Source organism: Myxocyprinus asiaticus, chromosome 39, assembly GCF_019703515.2.
Source record: "Myxocyprinus asiaticus isolate MX2 ecotype Aquarium Trade chromosome 39, UBuf_Myxa_2, whole genome shotgun sequence".
NCBI lineage: Eukaryota > Metazoa > Chordata > Actinopteri > Cypriniformes > Catostomidae > Myxocyprinus > Myxocyprinus asiaticus.
In genome coordinates, this window is record NC_059382.1 from 9377885 (window position 1) to 9395394 (window position 17510).

The 17510-nt window shown below is 35.0% G+C and overlaps 1 pseudogene; it reads left to right on the forward strand.

Annotated features, from left to right (window-relative positions):
• The window catches only part of LOC127429635 (D-ribitol-5-phosphate cytidylyltransferase-like), a 43369-nt pseudogene extending 29451 nt beyond the window's left edge, over positions 1-13918 (forward strand).
• The last annotated feature ends 3592 nt before the right edge of the window (positions 13919-17510 follow it).

The following is a 17510-nucleotide window of genomic DNA, read 5'->3' on the forward strand; positions in this document are numbered from 1 at the left end:
GTTTTTATTAGCATTTCTCATTCTGTCCCAACTTTTTCAGAATTGGGGTTATAGTTTTAAAGGATAGATTATAATAACTTAAAACTTTTTCACTGTCTCTTTAATTACCTTGTCCTAATTTTTAACATTTTTGAATGCTTACATTTGCCAGAATTTCACGATTTTGGACTTGTCCTCTACCTGTATTTCTACCAAAACTTCCCCTCTTAAAATATGGGACGTTATTCTTTGCACTTGTTCCTAAGAACTTTAAAGGAATATTCCAGGTTCAATACAAGTTAAGCTCAATCAACAGCATTTGTGGCATAATGATAATTACCACAAAAAATTATTTCAATAATCAATACATTTTAAGCAAAAATCAAGGAAATTACAATGGAAGGGAATGGGGCCAATTTTTGGAGGGTTTAAAAGCACAAATGTAAAGTAAAAAATTTTATGAAAGCACATTAATTCTTCTGTTAAAACTTGTGTATTATGTAAATTTGGTGTACATTTGTTGAAATCGTTGTTTTTACGGTCATTTTAGGCTTTAAGTTTTTCAGATGATATGTCATCATGGCAACACAGTCATACATTTTATATAACTTTACGCAGGTTACTAAGTGATTTTATCACACTAAAATCATGTTACTTACATCTTGTGGCTATACTTTTGAAACAGTGAGTATTTTAACATTTATGAATTGAACCTGTTTGCTTCCATTGTAAGTGCCTCACTGTAACAGATATATATATATATATATATATATATATATATATATATATATATATATATATATATATATATAATAAGAAAAGGAGGGACATGTTGATATAAATCTTTGTGGTTATTAACATTGTGCCACAAATGCTGTTGATTGAGCTTAAAGGAATATTCTGGATTCAATGTAAATTAAGCTTAATCGACAGCATTTGTGGCAAAATATTGATAACAAAATTCAAAAAAATATATATATATATATATATATATATATATATATATATATATATATATATATATATATAATCATCTACACATTTTTTATAACAAAGAATCTTATCCAGCTTATTTATTTATTTTTCAAAAAGTGACAAATGTAATCATGATCACACGCCATACCATAACACTCAATTTTAAAGAGGTCATGACATGAGAAATTGAATTTTCAATCCAATTTTCCTTGATCTTTTAACATATAAAAGGTCATTGTACTATAAAAACATACTGTAAGTCCACACTAAATGCTCTTACTATTTACCAATATATAGTGCACTGGCATCTTTACTACTCCAGGCTCTGTGAGAACTTGGCTGTGCAATACTGCAGAAGTTGTTGACAAATTGCTTCTGTTCCTCATTTGTAAGTCGCTTTGGATAAAAGCGTCTGCTAAATGACTAAATGTAAATGTAAAATTTCAGAACTCAAAACTTCCTCCTCACTGCAAAAAGCGCATTTGTTGAAACCAAGCTGCCAAAACGACTCGTTTTCTACTTCCTCCACATTGTGATGTCACACTGTGGTAGACATTTGCATCTGACCACCTACACAAAAACACATCAACACCTACTTATCTACTTCCGTAGCCCCGCCTTGTAGCCGTGAGCGGTGATATGGCAAGGAGAGAGCAGGTCAGTCAAGAGCAGAGAGCCAATCATAACAGTGGCCGTTTACTATCACGTCTTAAAGGAGAAGCAGCACCAAACCGTGTTTTTGAAAGTATGTCAGAATGTGGGTGGAAAATGATTTCACATATTTTTACATATTTTACAAATATATTACTGTTTTTTGTGCCAAAAACTTTACTAGTATTATAAGTAAACCAAGGACAATATTAAAATAAAAAAGGCATGTTATGACCCCTTTAAAATCCTCACCGTCACACATCAAAATCCAAATGATCAAGGTTTTTCAAGGCCATGATCCACTCTTTATTCCAGGACATGAGATACATTTTGCAATGTAGATGATTTTTTAATTTTTTTATTTAAGAAGTCAAAAGTAAATTATCTCATACATTTCTTCTACTAAGAAGTGTGACCTGTGATTCATAATTTGAATGAAAGCCTCATTCCTCGAAAATGTTTATTTTTTTTCTATAAGATACTCAGAAAAAAAGAGATTTTACACCATTAAAATGCAGGTTTTATTAGTAGCTTAGCTTCAGTCAGTTTTCAAATACCCATGAAATCCCTCGCCTGATTCAAATTATCCAGGCATTCAGAATTAATCTGTGATATGAACTGGACACAACTTGTGTTGATTTTTGCATTAGTGTGAGCAAAGGGCTCTGTATAATCAGTGTAGCAGAACTTCCTTGCAAGGTGGTTTGTTTCCCTCTGTGCATTTTCTCCAATTTTGCACGCTTTCACACTCTCACACTTACTCGACTGCAAACGACGACTTGTTTAGTCTATGATCATTCTTGTTTGGACAGCTCGTAACAAATGCTGACAGCTTTTTGTAAGAAGGAGAGGTGAAATATTTACGTGATAAGGCTTGTTCCTAATGCATCAAGTCGAAGTGCGGGCACGTAGAATTTGAAATGTTAATGCCATTTTGGCATTCAAGGAAATAACATACATGACCCAAGTTGATCCTTAACTAGACTTTTCAGTGAATGTCACAAGTGTAATGAGTTGAACTAAAGAGGTTGTGTTGTTAACTGCGGATGTCTGGTTTCTGCATGTGGGCCTTAGGGTATCATGGCATATTTCACCATTTCCAACAAATCTGCCTATGTAAGAGAGCATTGTGGTCTATTATTGTTTGGGAACATGTCCTTCGCCACATCTCAAGTACAAACACAGAACTCGCTCCCTCTGAATTGTTGAAATAGAACAGTATTCACAGGTATGGAAACAAAAGCTTCCTGTATTTTCTTCACCCCATTCCCGTGAATGTGGTAGGTTACGCCTGAGGCTCTACTGTGAAGAAAGAGAAAGACAACGCAAGACAGACAGACAGTTCACGGAGGAAACCTATTTAAGACATGAGAAATTACAGACACCGATCTCTTCTTAACTGCACAATGGAAACATTCTTTATCACTTTGATTTTCTTTCAGTGTACCTTGACTTGTTTATCCGAGCTCTTCCTGAATCAACATTGGGCCACGCAGTGCTTCAATAGCAATGTGGATGTGCCGTCCAGTTTTAGAAACATTCACAAAAGAAAAGAGATAATGATGCTCAAAGTGAGCAGATCCTTTTAAAATGAGGTGAGAGTGAAAGGGAATGACAGGGTCATCATAAGGACACATTTTGTAGACACAGTCCCAAAAATCTGTCCACTTTTACAGTATTCGTGCTTATTTGTACATTTTGAAAAACAGTGAGGTGAATTTTTTTTTCTAGGAATACTGATGACAGAGGAAATTAGTAACTGGCGATTTATAAAATATGAAATACAAACTGTATAAAATGATTTTTAATCTAAACAATTGTGAGTTTCATCATTAAGCTGATATTTCCATCAGACGAAGGTGGTTACCATGGTGTTCCCAAGTCATTGCTAAAGCATTTGGAGTGGTTGTTAGCGCAATATTTTAAGCCAAGGACCCCCAAATATAACAGTCACCTTGCGAGGGACCCCGTCCAAAAATATATAAAGGTTGCTATATTTTTGTGTATAAAGGACAGAGAAAATATAAGAAAAAAATGTATGTGCGATATTATAAAGACAATTTTTAATAATTAGCTTTTATACTGTTATTGTATTGAAGCCAAAATAAATTATTAAAATATTATCTGTAGGGATGCACCGATGAATCGGCCAATTATTGACCAAATTAAAACCAACGGCTATAACCATCAATATAAACCGACAATATCAACCATTGGTTTTAACATATCAGCATTTTCATGCTTATGATCACATAAGCTTGAATATGCTTTTATGGAAAACTAATGGTTTATTTATAATGAATTACATAAATGTATTGCATTATGTTATGTTTATAATAGCTTTTGTGTGGAATATAAGGAAACACCTACCAAAATAATTGAAATCCAAAAAAGTAAAGCATGTCAAATATAATAATTCATAATATGAATTTATAATGTTCTATCATATGTACAGTAAAATGTGAGTTATATTGTTATAGTTCTTTGCATATTGTTCTATGAATATTTAAATGCATAATTCCTAAGTAAAACAGTGATCTGATGACAAAATAAGGTAAGGCGCAAAATATATAGTTATTTAATAAAATCGGTATTGTATCTGCCAAAAAATTTCATATCAGTGCATCCATAAGTATCTTGAAAATATTTAGTACTTTGTAATGTGTTGACAGCGTATTTTTTTTCTACCCAAACTGAGTAATATTAAATGTATATATCTGAAGAGCAAGGTTTTGATTTTCCAGGGATCACCTAGCACCCCCTCACGGCCCCCTGGGGGACCCCGGACCCCAGTTTGAAAACCCCTGTCCTAGGGTGTTCTGTATGGTTGCAAGGGCTTTGTTAGGTGGTTGCTAAGGTGTGCTGTGTGGTTGCTAGATAGTTGTTTACTGACCCAAGTAAAAACATCCCCAATTTTATGATATGGCTGTGATATTTTATTCCTTAGATATGGCTCAGGTTCCTCCTTCAATATAAGTTTATTTTTTTACCCATTTTATCATCTGCCAGGTGCCAAGTCACAATACTGTAGCACACCTCTCCTCCACAAGCTGCATGTTTCAGTTACTGTATCATGACAGTAGCACCAATGATGCAGAACAAGTTACGTGCCATAGTCTAATACTTTTAAACTTAATAAACTAACAGACCACATTAGCTTGGATGCCACTGTCCACTCCGAATATCAGTGTTTGTAAACCCCAAAACTTCCATTTGACTTGCGGTTATACATTAAGCTGGTCTACCATTAAAAAAAAAATCTCCCCTTGGATCCAGTTACAGTTGGGGAATGTGAAACACATTGTTCAGCTCCAGATCAAATCTCTGAAGTGCACAGTAACTTGGGCTCGATATCCCTGTCAAGCTCTTTGCCACTGGCTACGGTCTTCTGATTGGCAGTCTGCAGGGACATTTAGGAACAGGCGCTATTATAATTTCCCAAAAGGAATGCCGAATACCTTATTCAGAAAGGCACGAATAATGACTTCAAAACGAATAATGGATTCATCTGAATAATATAAAAAATATTCGTATGACTGATTATCAAAGAGGCACAAGGACAAAGCGACATTTTAAATAAACATATACAAAATTACAAGTAATTTATGAATCTGTGCAGCCAATATTTCTAAAGTGTAAACCTTATGAAAATGTGTACGTTAGCCTAAACCTGAGCACGATGTTAAATTCCTGACCTGAAGTGATGATTTCACGTCAGAGCCCATCTATTCATCTTTTAAAGTTGACCACATTTATATTCACATCAACGATTAAGGAAATTATCTGGTTAAGAATTTATTCTGAAAAAAATAAAGGTTTAAATGCTCCATAGAGTATTCATCTATTAGGAATGTTCCTCCTTATGTAAAACAAAGAAACTGAAACATGCTCCATCTTTTTTTTTCTTCATTAAACTGCTACTTCTGGTAAGGCACAATATAAATGTAACATTATTATTATTATTATTATTATTATGATTATTTTTTTAACTAAATAATGGTGTCTTACCGTAAAAATTCCTGATAGAATTACGGGAATTTCACCTGTTTGTAGGCTATATTGATTTTATTTTAATTTCGTTTGAATTTGTCTTTATTATTCACTACAAAATGTGTGCTTGACTTTTCACATTTTGCTTGACACCTCCTGCCTCCAGAATAATGTTGTTATACATTCACAGACAAATGAAAATTTTGTTTCATGCAGATATTAATATCAGAAATACCAGGAGAAACCACAGTTTCAGCTTCATCTAGTAAGAAAAAAAAAGAATAAAAATTATTTTTTTAAATAATAGTTGTATAATAATAATAATAATTATTATTATTATTATTGTTATTAGGCTATTATTATGAAAAGGCATATACAAGGCATATTTTATTAATAGAAACTATAAATGTAAGAGTAACATTTAAAAATGGGCATTTCATTTAGTTTTGACTCACTTCCGGGTTAAGCCCCGCCCACACCTGATTCTATCCGAATACAGAGACAGATACAGATGATTTTGTCATATGAACAGATACAGATACAAATACAGATAATGGCTTCGCTGTACACCCCTACTAAGTATTCGAAAATCAGACAAAAAGACAAAGGAACAAGACTGTGTACTTAATTTTCTCATGACGGAATGAACTACAATCCCATAAAGCAATGCGAGTGATGTAATCAAATTAAAAACTATTGAAAAATAATATATTGTTGAAATAAAATGACTGATTCAGATACTGAATATTCAGATATGGACAAATTTATAAGTAGTTTGAGAGTGTAGGGAGACCGACTCTGTGGCATCATTCACATTTTGACATGGGAGTGGGCGATCGCTGTGAAGCTGTTTGCCACTTTTCTCTGATTGGCGGATCTTTCTCTGCAGGATCAGGGGTAGTGTAGTTATTCACCACAAGTTCTATTATTGAATGCATTTGATTAAAAATGAAGTTGAAATAACATGGACTGATGGCTTCAACAGAAGCACAAAACATTGATAGACAACCTCAGAGCTCACGGTAAGTCTGTCTTTAAAGGTTATAAGTTATTGTGAAAAATAAATTCCGCTATGGACAAAACGAATGGGATTTTTACTTCAGGAACCAGACTGTTAAGGTTCAAACATACTCTACGCAAGTACGTGAATGCAGATGCATCTTGCTACGCAAGCTCGATTTCACTCATTGCTGTGTTGTGAAATGTATTGGAGTGCAATTCATAACCTAACGCAAGTACGTGCTGCAAGGTGCGCTACAGCGATTTTTCTTTTTTCAATCAACAACGGTCATGGCGGAGCAGCAATTTGAGAAGAGTCTTGCTGAACAAGTTAGATTATACAAATATATTTTTCTGTTGTCTTTTCAGCAAATACAAAAGCACACACTCCTCAACTGTCGACATGTTGACTCCACCACATCCGGTTTCGTGGTGCTTAAAAAACTCTTTCGGTTTGTGAACGTGTTGGATTATAGTTAAAAAGTACTTTAATATTGATCTTTTTCCACAACAAAAGCGATCATATCGCTTTCGAAAACATTAATTTAACTGCTGAAGATGTATGGGCGATGTTTATGCTGACTGTCTGTGATTTTTGGAGCTTCAAAAGTGAAATCACCATCCACTTGCATTTTAAGGACCTACTGAGCTAAGATATTTTTCTATTTTTCTTCAAATGTGTTCTGGTGAAGAAAGAAAGTCATATACACCTGGGATATAATGAAGTTGAGTAAATGATGAGATAATTTTCATTTTTGGATGAACTATCCCTTTAGCATTTTCAAGTCATGGGATCCCCCTTGAATTCATAATAATTTTGTTTTAATAGCGGTTTTCAATATATGAGTAAAATTAGGTATATGTTTAACATTACTTGAAGAGACTTTTCTGTTTTGTTCTACAGCATAGATTTCACACATTCATACCTCAAATGTACATTGTGTGCTTTTCAAAATGTAAGTTGCTATATAATAACTACAACAGTTGTCCGATTCCTCAACCACATCAACTCGCATCCTTTTTGTAGTTGTAGACCTTATGTAGCAACTTGTTTGCAATTTACATTTTGAAAGCACAATATCGTTTTAAAATCCATGTTTGAATATATGTTGTAAAACAAAATGCAAAGGTCTCAAAGTAATGTTAACAACAGACCTGTACTTTATATTGGAACTCACTTTTCTAGAAATTCACAAGGGAATGCATGGCGAGTTAGCCTTCTTGATTGGCCTACAAATTGATGTCATGACAGAAAAGCTCTATTAATTATTGAAAATGTACTACTTGAAATTCACTTTGGCTGAAAGTGTTGGCTGTAAAAGTCTAGTAGTTGTATTGATCTGGCTTTAACATTGTGAATAAATATTCTTTCCGTTTCAACTAGGCTTCAGGAGTTTGAAGCCTTTTGCAATGACCATTATAGCAGAAGTGCTGGCAGGCCTGTAGGGGAATGAGTTGCAGGGAACTCAATAACTGCCTGGAAAGAACAAGACTGAATGGTGCAAATTGTCATTGTTAAATTCCTAATTGCTGAGGCCTCTTCTTGAAAGGGCCCGCTAGTGTGTGGTGGGCCACCTTATGCTGATGGAAAGGTTGATTGCTGCTGCGGTATTTTCAAGGACAGTTTGTGGAGGGCTCATTGTGTGGTCGGCTGCTACACTAACGGTCATATTTCTGTCTCAAGAGTCGAGAATTGAGACAAACGTTCAAGAAAATTGGTGTGTATATTTTAAAAATAACTGAATTAGGGCTGGGTGTTATGACAATATAGTAGAGATGAACTGTTTACCACAACAGATATACAGTGGGTACAAAATCTGAGAAAAAAATTGAAAATATGCAACTCATAATCTAATTTAAAGCTGTCAATAAAGTTTTAGAATGTTAAAAATGTTAAATGAAATGTTATGATGTAAGATTTTTACAAAATATTGAAGATTAAATCGAATGTAAACAAATTTGTGACATTAAACGTGTTAACTCCTTTGTACAAAAGGTCAGATTTTCTTGCTTCCATTTAAAGCACAGAAGATGCCCTTTGGAACAATCTCAAATCATGCTGGGATAACTATAAAAATAACTATACAGTAACATATAGCGTTCCGTGAAATAAAATTACCTGTACCATCTGTAATGTGCTGTAATGAAAAGCAACAAAAGAGTTCATTTTCTGGTTTTAAACTTTTTCAATTTTTTCTTTCTCTCTAATAGACTATTTTCCATGTAAAATATTGGTGTGTTAAAGAGCATTAGTTGAGATGGAAAAAAAAAAAAGAAATGCTGAAAGCTTCATCAAATGCCTCTCGGCGGTTCCCAGGGCCAACGTAGGGTTAGGGTTAGTTTGACTGTTTAACATCATTTGAAGAGAGGTTTTTCACTAACAGGACCGTCCTTAAAGGGTTAAAAAAGAAAAGAAGGGATTTTACAATGGAATGAAAATGAGTGCATGTCTGCTGTCCTTGATTGATTCAGATTTGATCTGTCTATTCGAAGATTTTCTTCTTTCTATTAAAGATTTTCTTTTATATTAAATTACTAATTCAAGGGACAGAGTCACACTCTGTAAAGTTACTGACACCTTTCTTTTTCTTTCCAGTTACCTAATTTATATATTGTAATTCATTGTCGTAAGAATAACAAAATTTTGGGATATTGGAAGATCAGTCTGGTTCATACGATACAATTGAACCTGGGCTGTTTTTATTGTTTGTTAAAAGAACTTTGATCTGTTGGATTAGGAAGAAAGACATTTTTGTAGTGTGCAATTAGTGGAGTTATAAACAGCATCTCAGTCTCATCGACTTCCTTTAAGAATTGTTCTGCACTGGCCAGGAACCCCAGTAAATGTTTTATCCATCCCATAAAAGCCTGGAAAAGATACTGAAACTCTATGGAAAATCCCCAAAGTCACAAAAGACGAGCTATCCCATCTGACTGTACAAAGACTTGAAGAAATTAAAATTCCAAGTGTCGAATTTCTTGTTCCATGTGTGCTTTTAAGTGTTGGTTGGCCATGACAATGAAACAGAATAGAGCTCATTAGTAAAGCGTCTGCTTTTAGAAATGGAAATATTTTGTAATGTTCTGAAAAATATACTGATTAGGCATCAGTTATTTTATGTTTGTCTCATATTTAATCATTGTGGTTTCATATATAAATTTAGAGTCAAAACTTCTTGAGCACTGTAACATTTCCATGTCTGAAGAATGTAAGGATATATCAAATTTTGATTGAATGACCAACTTCCTTGCATTACAATAAAACACACTCAAACGGAATATTAACCTTAAATCATGCAAACATGTATGTGAACTGTGCCCAGCCTCTGAGTGTCAGATCATTCAAAGAACCAGATGCCTTTTCCATTTTGAAAAAGTAATTTTAGATAAAAGATTTTAAACATTCTGTCAAAACAAAGTATGTTTTTAAGTGTTAAAGTGCATTGTGCCATCTAAAACTATGGTCCCAACAAGTATTTGGACTTAAGCCACAGTTAAAATTGCATCTATAAACCTGTGGTTATTCTGCTAGGACACCTGTGTGAACTTGAGAGGAACTGACTTCATATATCCACTAAAATGACCTTGAGACCAGTTGTTTAAAAGTAATAGCAGAAAAGTCAAGTTAGCTCTTGAGAAAAGTCTGCCATCAATTGTTTGCAGATGCCACAGGCTTGATATTTTGAGTCTAATGCCATGACATTCATACATTAAGCGTGGGTTAAGTATCCAAAACATTGTGGGGCATTTTTGGGGATATAACAATCTTTTTTTTTTTTTTTTTTTTTTTTTTTAAAGTTTAAAAGTGTTGATGGTAACAGGGTTGATGTTTTTACCGTTCAGTTAGCCATAGCCTTGAGCTCAGACTCATGACACTAAAGGGTGTTTATAAGCATTTTTTACCTGAAAGCATGTTAATGTCACCAATTGTTCCACATGTATATGAAGATCTACACTTTAATCCAACATTTTGTTCTAACCCTAGGGCTGATAAACTGGAGAGTGTATCACCATTGGGACACTTGTAGTTCCCCTAGATAAAAAGTGTCTGCTGAACCACCAAAACCGCTTTAAGAATAATCCAATTACGTTTAACTAATAATCCATTTACATTTTGTCAACCAGATTGTAATGTATATTGATTGAACTTCTTTTCCTTTTATGGGTTTGATTACCACAGCACACCCATGAATAAGATATTACATTACTGTGTTGACTAGAACAGTATTATTATCTTGTTTTTCCTCCATATGTCACTGTGATTTTTCATTATGTTGTGGTGGCTCAAAAAATGACAACTTTAAATAGATCCCAGCCAGGAATAAGTTGTTGATCCGCTGCTTTCTTATGACATGTGATTCATTTTTCACTAGCTTACTACTCATTGGAAACATTGCAGTGTGATGTTTATGCAGACTTAAAACTTTGATCCTCCTTGGTGATCTTTTGTTAAAAAAGAAGAGTTGCTCATATAGTATTTTTCCAGTTGAGCTGTCGTGTCACACTAATAACAAAACAGGCCACTTGAGTAGTGTTGCTATTAGCTGTGGTCAAGTAGGCAAGGTTTTTGTCTTTCAACATTTGTAGATATTCCAAAAAACCCGAGGAGCACATGTGGGTGGTATTAAGGTTGAGCCCATTTGTTCTTGATTTTCTGACTAAACAAATAAATAGAGGTCATTCTTCATTCTTTCAGACTCCATTACAACGTGTTGTCGGATGATACAGGAATTTGTGCAATAAGCTTTCTTGATATATTTGAATCTGTGTGAAAACTATGGAGTAGCTGTTATTAGAACATTAGAACTGAAAGGTTGGAGGATTTCAGAAGTAAAAGAGGCTATAGTCATTTCTCTTGACCACTTACAGATGTTTTGGCTCCTTAGAGTTTTGCACCCATGATTAAGTAAGGGAACAGTGACCATTTTAAGGAAAAACAATGAACCTCCTTTTCTTCCCTTATTTTCTTTTCCGTTTCTCTTTTAAGTTGATGCTAAATGAAGATTAAAAACAGCATTACACATTGTTGAGCTGCAGAAGTTTAGGAGCCCCCACAATAGTCATTTATCACAATTTTGGACTTTCACAAATGAATTTCTTTAATCACTAGATTTGGGTTTATTTAATCCTCCATATTTAAATGGAATCCTGTAGAGTGTTATATGGAAAATATGTGTCATGACACAAGGACTCTTTAGTTTAAGAATTTTTTATCCATGGATTTAAGAAATTGGATATGAGAGTGGTAGAGCCCCCATGAGAAGAGAGAAAAAGAGTGACATATGTATTGTTTAATTTAAATAAATCTGAAACATACTTATACTCCATAAGTTATTACCAACCAAGATTTAGGTCCAACATCAGCTGAGAAGTATGAATGTTTACAGCAGTGGTTCTCAACGGATGAGATGCTACCAGTGTTGGGTAAGTCAGTCAGAGTAATCCACAGCAATTTACCAATTACAGTTTAAAAAATGATAATCAGATTACTTCATGAAAAAGTAATCACATTACTAATTACTTTTAAGTTACTTTCTAAAACACTTCTCACAGAGACATTTTGATTTTTCCACTCAACAAATTAAAAATTGTATCCATATTTCCTCTTTGTTCATTGTCATACACCCTTTAGCTATCACAGAAACACAGACAGACATACATATGAACATATATATAAATATTATTTTAGAAATATGTGTAACCAAAGTAAAGTACTTAAAAAGTAATTACCTGATTTGAAAGTCAGTAACTGTAGTCTGATTACTAGAATTTATAATGTCACACTACTGACTAAAAAGTTTCAGTGTGCCTGATATCAACATAAAGTGACAGAGATGAGAAGCACACACATCTACTGTATAGCTCAGTTAATACATTTACTCCACTAAAATATCTGAGAATTCTGCTCTAAAGATTATGTCTGCGTTTAGATTAAATGAAAGTTTAAATGGCAGTTGGATACGGCACTTTTCACTCTTTTTGTTCTTGAACTTTTTTGCGTGTTATTATCATGCAGTAACACAGTGACATTATGATTGATGTGTGCAGTCATGAAATCAGAAACCCTTTTCTTAAAATCTCAACACAAGTGATTAAAATGCAAATTACTAGGCAGAGCGATAACTCTTATCCACTTGTTATCGGATTGCCCATACCGCATCTTTAATACCAGGCAATGAACAGGGCTTGCACAGCGCAAGAGAGAGAGAAAGATTGAAGTCAAAACTGATACACTAGGTTAAAATGTTTTTCTTGTTTCTTTTTAATTTGTCAAAATGATGGACAGCATTTGGAATTATATGTCAATGTTTAAAAAAAAAGAAACTTTAAATGATGGAGAATTTTCGGTTAACGCAACCCCTGGTCATGACCCAAAAATGGGGTCAAGTTCCGGACAGCAGAAAAAATGCTAAATGTGAAAATAAAATAACTAAGCATGTAATTGTGCACATTTAGCATAGCAAAATAATTTGACTTGTCAACAAGTTCATGCATCCAGTTTTTGTTGCACTACTTTGGCACAAACTTATACATTTTATCAATATCATTGCAAATTTGTCACTTAGTAGAAACTAGCCAAATTAGGCAAATTACAGGTTGCGTGACATGCCATTGTCTTCAAACCATATTTTGTTTACTTTTAGATGATAAGCAAGTTTAGAACTTTGTTTGGTCGCCTTTTGATGTCTGGGTCAAAAAATCTGGGTCTTGAAGTAAAACCAGTTGAGAATCACTGCTCTTCTGTTTATCTTATAATTTCTGTGGTCTAATTCAGTTTATAAATATGAACACTCCATTCCCAGAGGAATTAGTAGACCAGGAGAGATTTGTGATGCAATTAATCACTGATGTAAAGCATAAAAGCCTGCCTGACATTAGGCAATTAAGAGAACAGACCCCAAAATTTTAGACCAAAGAACTGAAAACAAAACCTGAAACCCTATGAACAGAATAGGAGGGCTAATGTGTTTTTTTTCTTGGTCTGCCAAATATCACAGCCTGTAAACTGTCGAGAATGTTACCTCTGCTCATGCTGAGAATAAGAAAGTGTTTTTACATCGAAGAAGTGGAAAAAACTGAAAAGCACATGAACAACTCACATTTGTTTGTTTTTTATCAGTATCTGTTTGTATATTCCAGTGTATTTATGTATGTGTATATATTCTATCAGGTGCCAGAGCAGTGGGAGAGGTCCATGGAGAGACTCGCTCAAATTATGGTCGTTCTCTTTAGAGACAGGAACGCTGCTCTAACCGGGCAGATGCTTCATGCTTGAAACCACGGTATGACTAAATGGTGCAGTATGACAGATGGACAATCAGGATACGGCCCTTTGGAAACAGAAAGACAGCAGTTCAGAATGTCAAAGTAAAAGTTCATTTTAAAGAGTTCATGGTGAGGCATTTCAACGTAAAATAAATTACAGATAAAGACATGGGGCCTTTTTCATGAAACACGAGCAGAAATTTAAAACCGTGTTTGCGTGAATTGACGCATTCAGTTCAATGGGACTTGATTTACGCAGAAATTTGTTCTACTCAAGTGTTATGAATAAGTCCCAAATAATGAGTTAATGGTCAAACAGTCAACATTTCCAAGTGGTGGTATATTGTGAAGACTACAAGCAATTTTGAATGCAAATTTGGCTTGGTTTTTCAAGGTGTACACACATCAACAAAGATTCTCACACAAGACAACCCCTCTCTGAATCCTTAAATATTTTTAAATAAATGGATTCTATAAATAAATATAATACAATAAATCTCATTCATAAATATATCTCTGTTTTAGCTCCTTTGTCTGTTCTTTCTAGGGTCAATTCATATACATTATTCTGTTACATAGTAAACCCTCTTTTACCAATACAGTTCATATAAAATAGAATCATTATGGTGTCTCATTCTGTGTCTTATTCACTTCCCATGAATCATGGTCTCACATGAAGCATGGTCTCACATTGAGATTGTCTGTAGAGCTTATGAAATGCTGCCATCTTGTGGAAGGGTATGACAATGTGCTATTTTGTATTACACTTTGAAGCTGTATTGGATCTGACATCACAAATCCATTGAGTAAGGATTAATGTATTGGATTTTGTCTGATTTTTTTTCTTTAGCATACATTTTCAAACCATTTGTATTCCTTACAGTACTTCTATCCGGTTTTCAAGTTTGCGTAATGTAGCTTTCATACGCTGTTTTGCATTTTAACAAAATTATAGTGTGAGCTAAATTCACTGTTTGACCAGACTACTTCGAGCTGTTGTGATTATTTTTTGCATTAACACCTCATTTAAACCCCTCTTGTAATATGGAATATGGATCCCAGATTTATTTCTACAACTACTTGTAAACATTTTCCTCACAAGGTTGAATGTCAACAGTGTTTTTATAAATCTTTCTTTTTCAGACACAGTTAAACATGTGGTTTCCCTTTTTACCTGACCTTGAAAACACTTTGCTGCATGCAGGCCTCCTAACGTGACTCAAGTCATTGGCTTTCCAATTTGTTCTGTGGGCCAGCTTTTCATCCACCCGACTGGAAAGGCCCTGGTGACCACATTTCATAAATTTGCCTGTTTTTATAGCTTAACGCCAGTCTGACGAAAACAGTATCCCAGACGAGCCCCCAAATTTGTATCTGCACATAAAGGCCTTGCCAGACTCTTTCTCCTGAGCTCACCGCAGATTGCTAATTGATTATGGCCTTGAGTTTCCTGTCCAATGAGAAGAAGCATGAGATAATTGCGGCGGGCAGCGAGAGTCACTTCCTTTGCCACCTTCAGTCTGGCTAGTCTAGCTCAAAGTGAAGGCCAGCAAGTACTGTACAAGCAAACTAGTCAGAAGCTTGTTCTTGCCATTTTGACCTCAGTTACTATGACGTGAATGGCCAACAACTCAACACAAATTGTTTATAACTTGACACAATTTACTCCATCTTTGCAAGGGCACCTGCAAGATTTCATCTTGTGGTGCGCACAGAAACCTGACAACTCTGACGGTCAAAATGTAATGGTCAAAAGGGATTTAATTGCATAACATCAAATCTTTAGCAAAAAAAATCTCACATATGATATTTGTAAATAAAATAATTTTCTTTCAGATGGACAGGGAAAACAAAGAGGCTTGAATAGCTCTACATCACATCAGAATATGATATTATAATCAATTTGGACACCAATAATAATAATAATCAAGGCTAATTCCAATGGTAATTCCATTAAGGCTAATTCACACTGTCCCCAACAAATAGCAACAAATACAGTTGTTGGGTTTTGTTGGATCAGTGTGTTAACCCTGTTTGTATTTGTTGGGGCAGTGTGAGGCCACGTCCCCACTAATACGTTTTTGGTTAAAAACGCATTGACTTTGCGATGTTTACAGCTCTCATCCTCACTGGAACACCACAGAAAATGGAGACTTTCAAAAAGTCTCTGTAATACCACGTACTTTGAAAACGATGTTGACAGGAAAAGGTATATGATGTCAGTTGAATTACCCTTAAGCGTGCACTCATGGTACTTACAGTGTACAGCTGCAGGCGCCACTGCGTCTAAGCACATCTCCATTTTTCTGAGTTGTTTCTACAATTTTATGTCTTTCAAAAAAAAAACAACAACAACAACAAAAAAAACACTTTACAACTTTATTCAAAAATATAATTCTTCTCTCGTCACCTTCTCTTGCATAACTTTTCTCGCTTAACCAAACTTTTTCATCAGTATAATTTGTTCCACATTGCAGTTTGTGGCATGTGCACATGTGAAGGTGAGTGCGGGGTATTGAGAGTGAGAGAAGAGCATGTCTCTGTGTGATGCCTCAGGTTATGACTGTGATGAATTAACCTTACAGATGTTCAGCCACATGTCAAGGACATTTCTGGAAAGGCTTAAGATAGAACAAGAGTGAGTGTTGGTTCAGGTCTGCGTTCTATATCCTATTGAATGCGTTTAAACGGACAAGTGGGAACTGATCAGATCAATATTCTTTGATGATGTCCATACCCTGTTGAAAAAGAAAACAGCTTAGACCAGCTGAAGCTGGATTGCTTGTCAGGCTGGTCTGGTTTACTGGTTTTAGAGTGGTTTTGGGCACTTGTTAGCTGGTCAGGCTGGGAGACCAGCTGGCTGGCCAGCTAAACCAGTTGAAAATCAGCAAGACCAGCTTGGCCAGGCTAGGAGACCAGGTAAGATCAACTAATATTCTTAGGCTGGTTTAAGCTGTTTTTTCAGTGGGGTACCAAAGCCTGTTACTCTCGCACCCCAAATACACTGCAGGTAAGCGATGCAACAAAACTAAAATGTTCCTAATATAGGAGAGTAGACGGATATTTTGATTCTAAGCTGAATTGCTGAATTGGACTCCCAGCCTGGTCAGGTTGGTTTGCTAGATTTAGAGGGGTCAGGCTGGGAGACCAGTTGGCCAACCAGCTAAATCAGCTGAGCACTAGTTTGGCCAGGCTGGGACCAGCAAATTATCTTAGGCTGGTTTAAGATGTTTTTTTTTTTGTTTTTTTTTAAGCAGGGTACAAAGTCTAGTTACAATTGCACGTCATCTACACTGCAAGCAACTAAATGCTCCCATTATAGGAGAATAGATTGCGTGAGTTGATGTTGAATTTATCTGTGTTTAGTTTATCTAATTTACCCACACTACACACAATGAAAGGCTGGAAATATAATGGCATGTCTGGATAAGTTTTAGACAATATGATTCATGTTCATTTGCTCTTACAGCTCTGAGAGTTTGTGTGAAACGTTCTGAGAAAACCGCTAACCAAGAACAGCTGTGAAACGGACGAGTAAGTGTTTTCCATATTTATGCATGAGAGGTTTCACTCATTTTCTTTTGGCAGAGGTGCACTATGTAAAATGCATGTGGTGCTAGAATAGATGAAGCTTAAGGCAGGGGTTTACT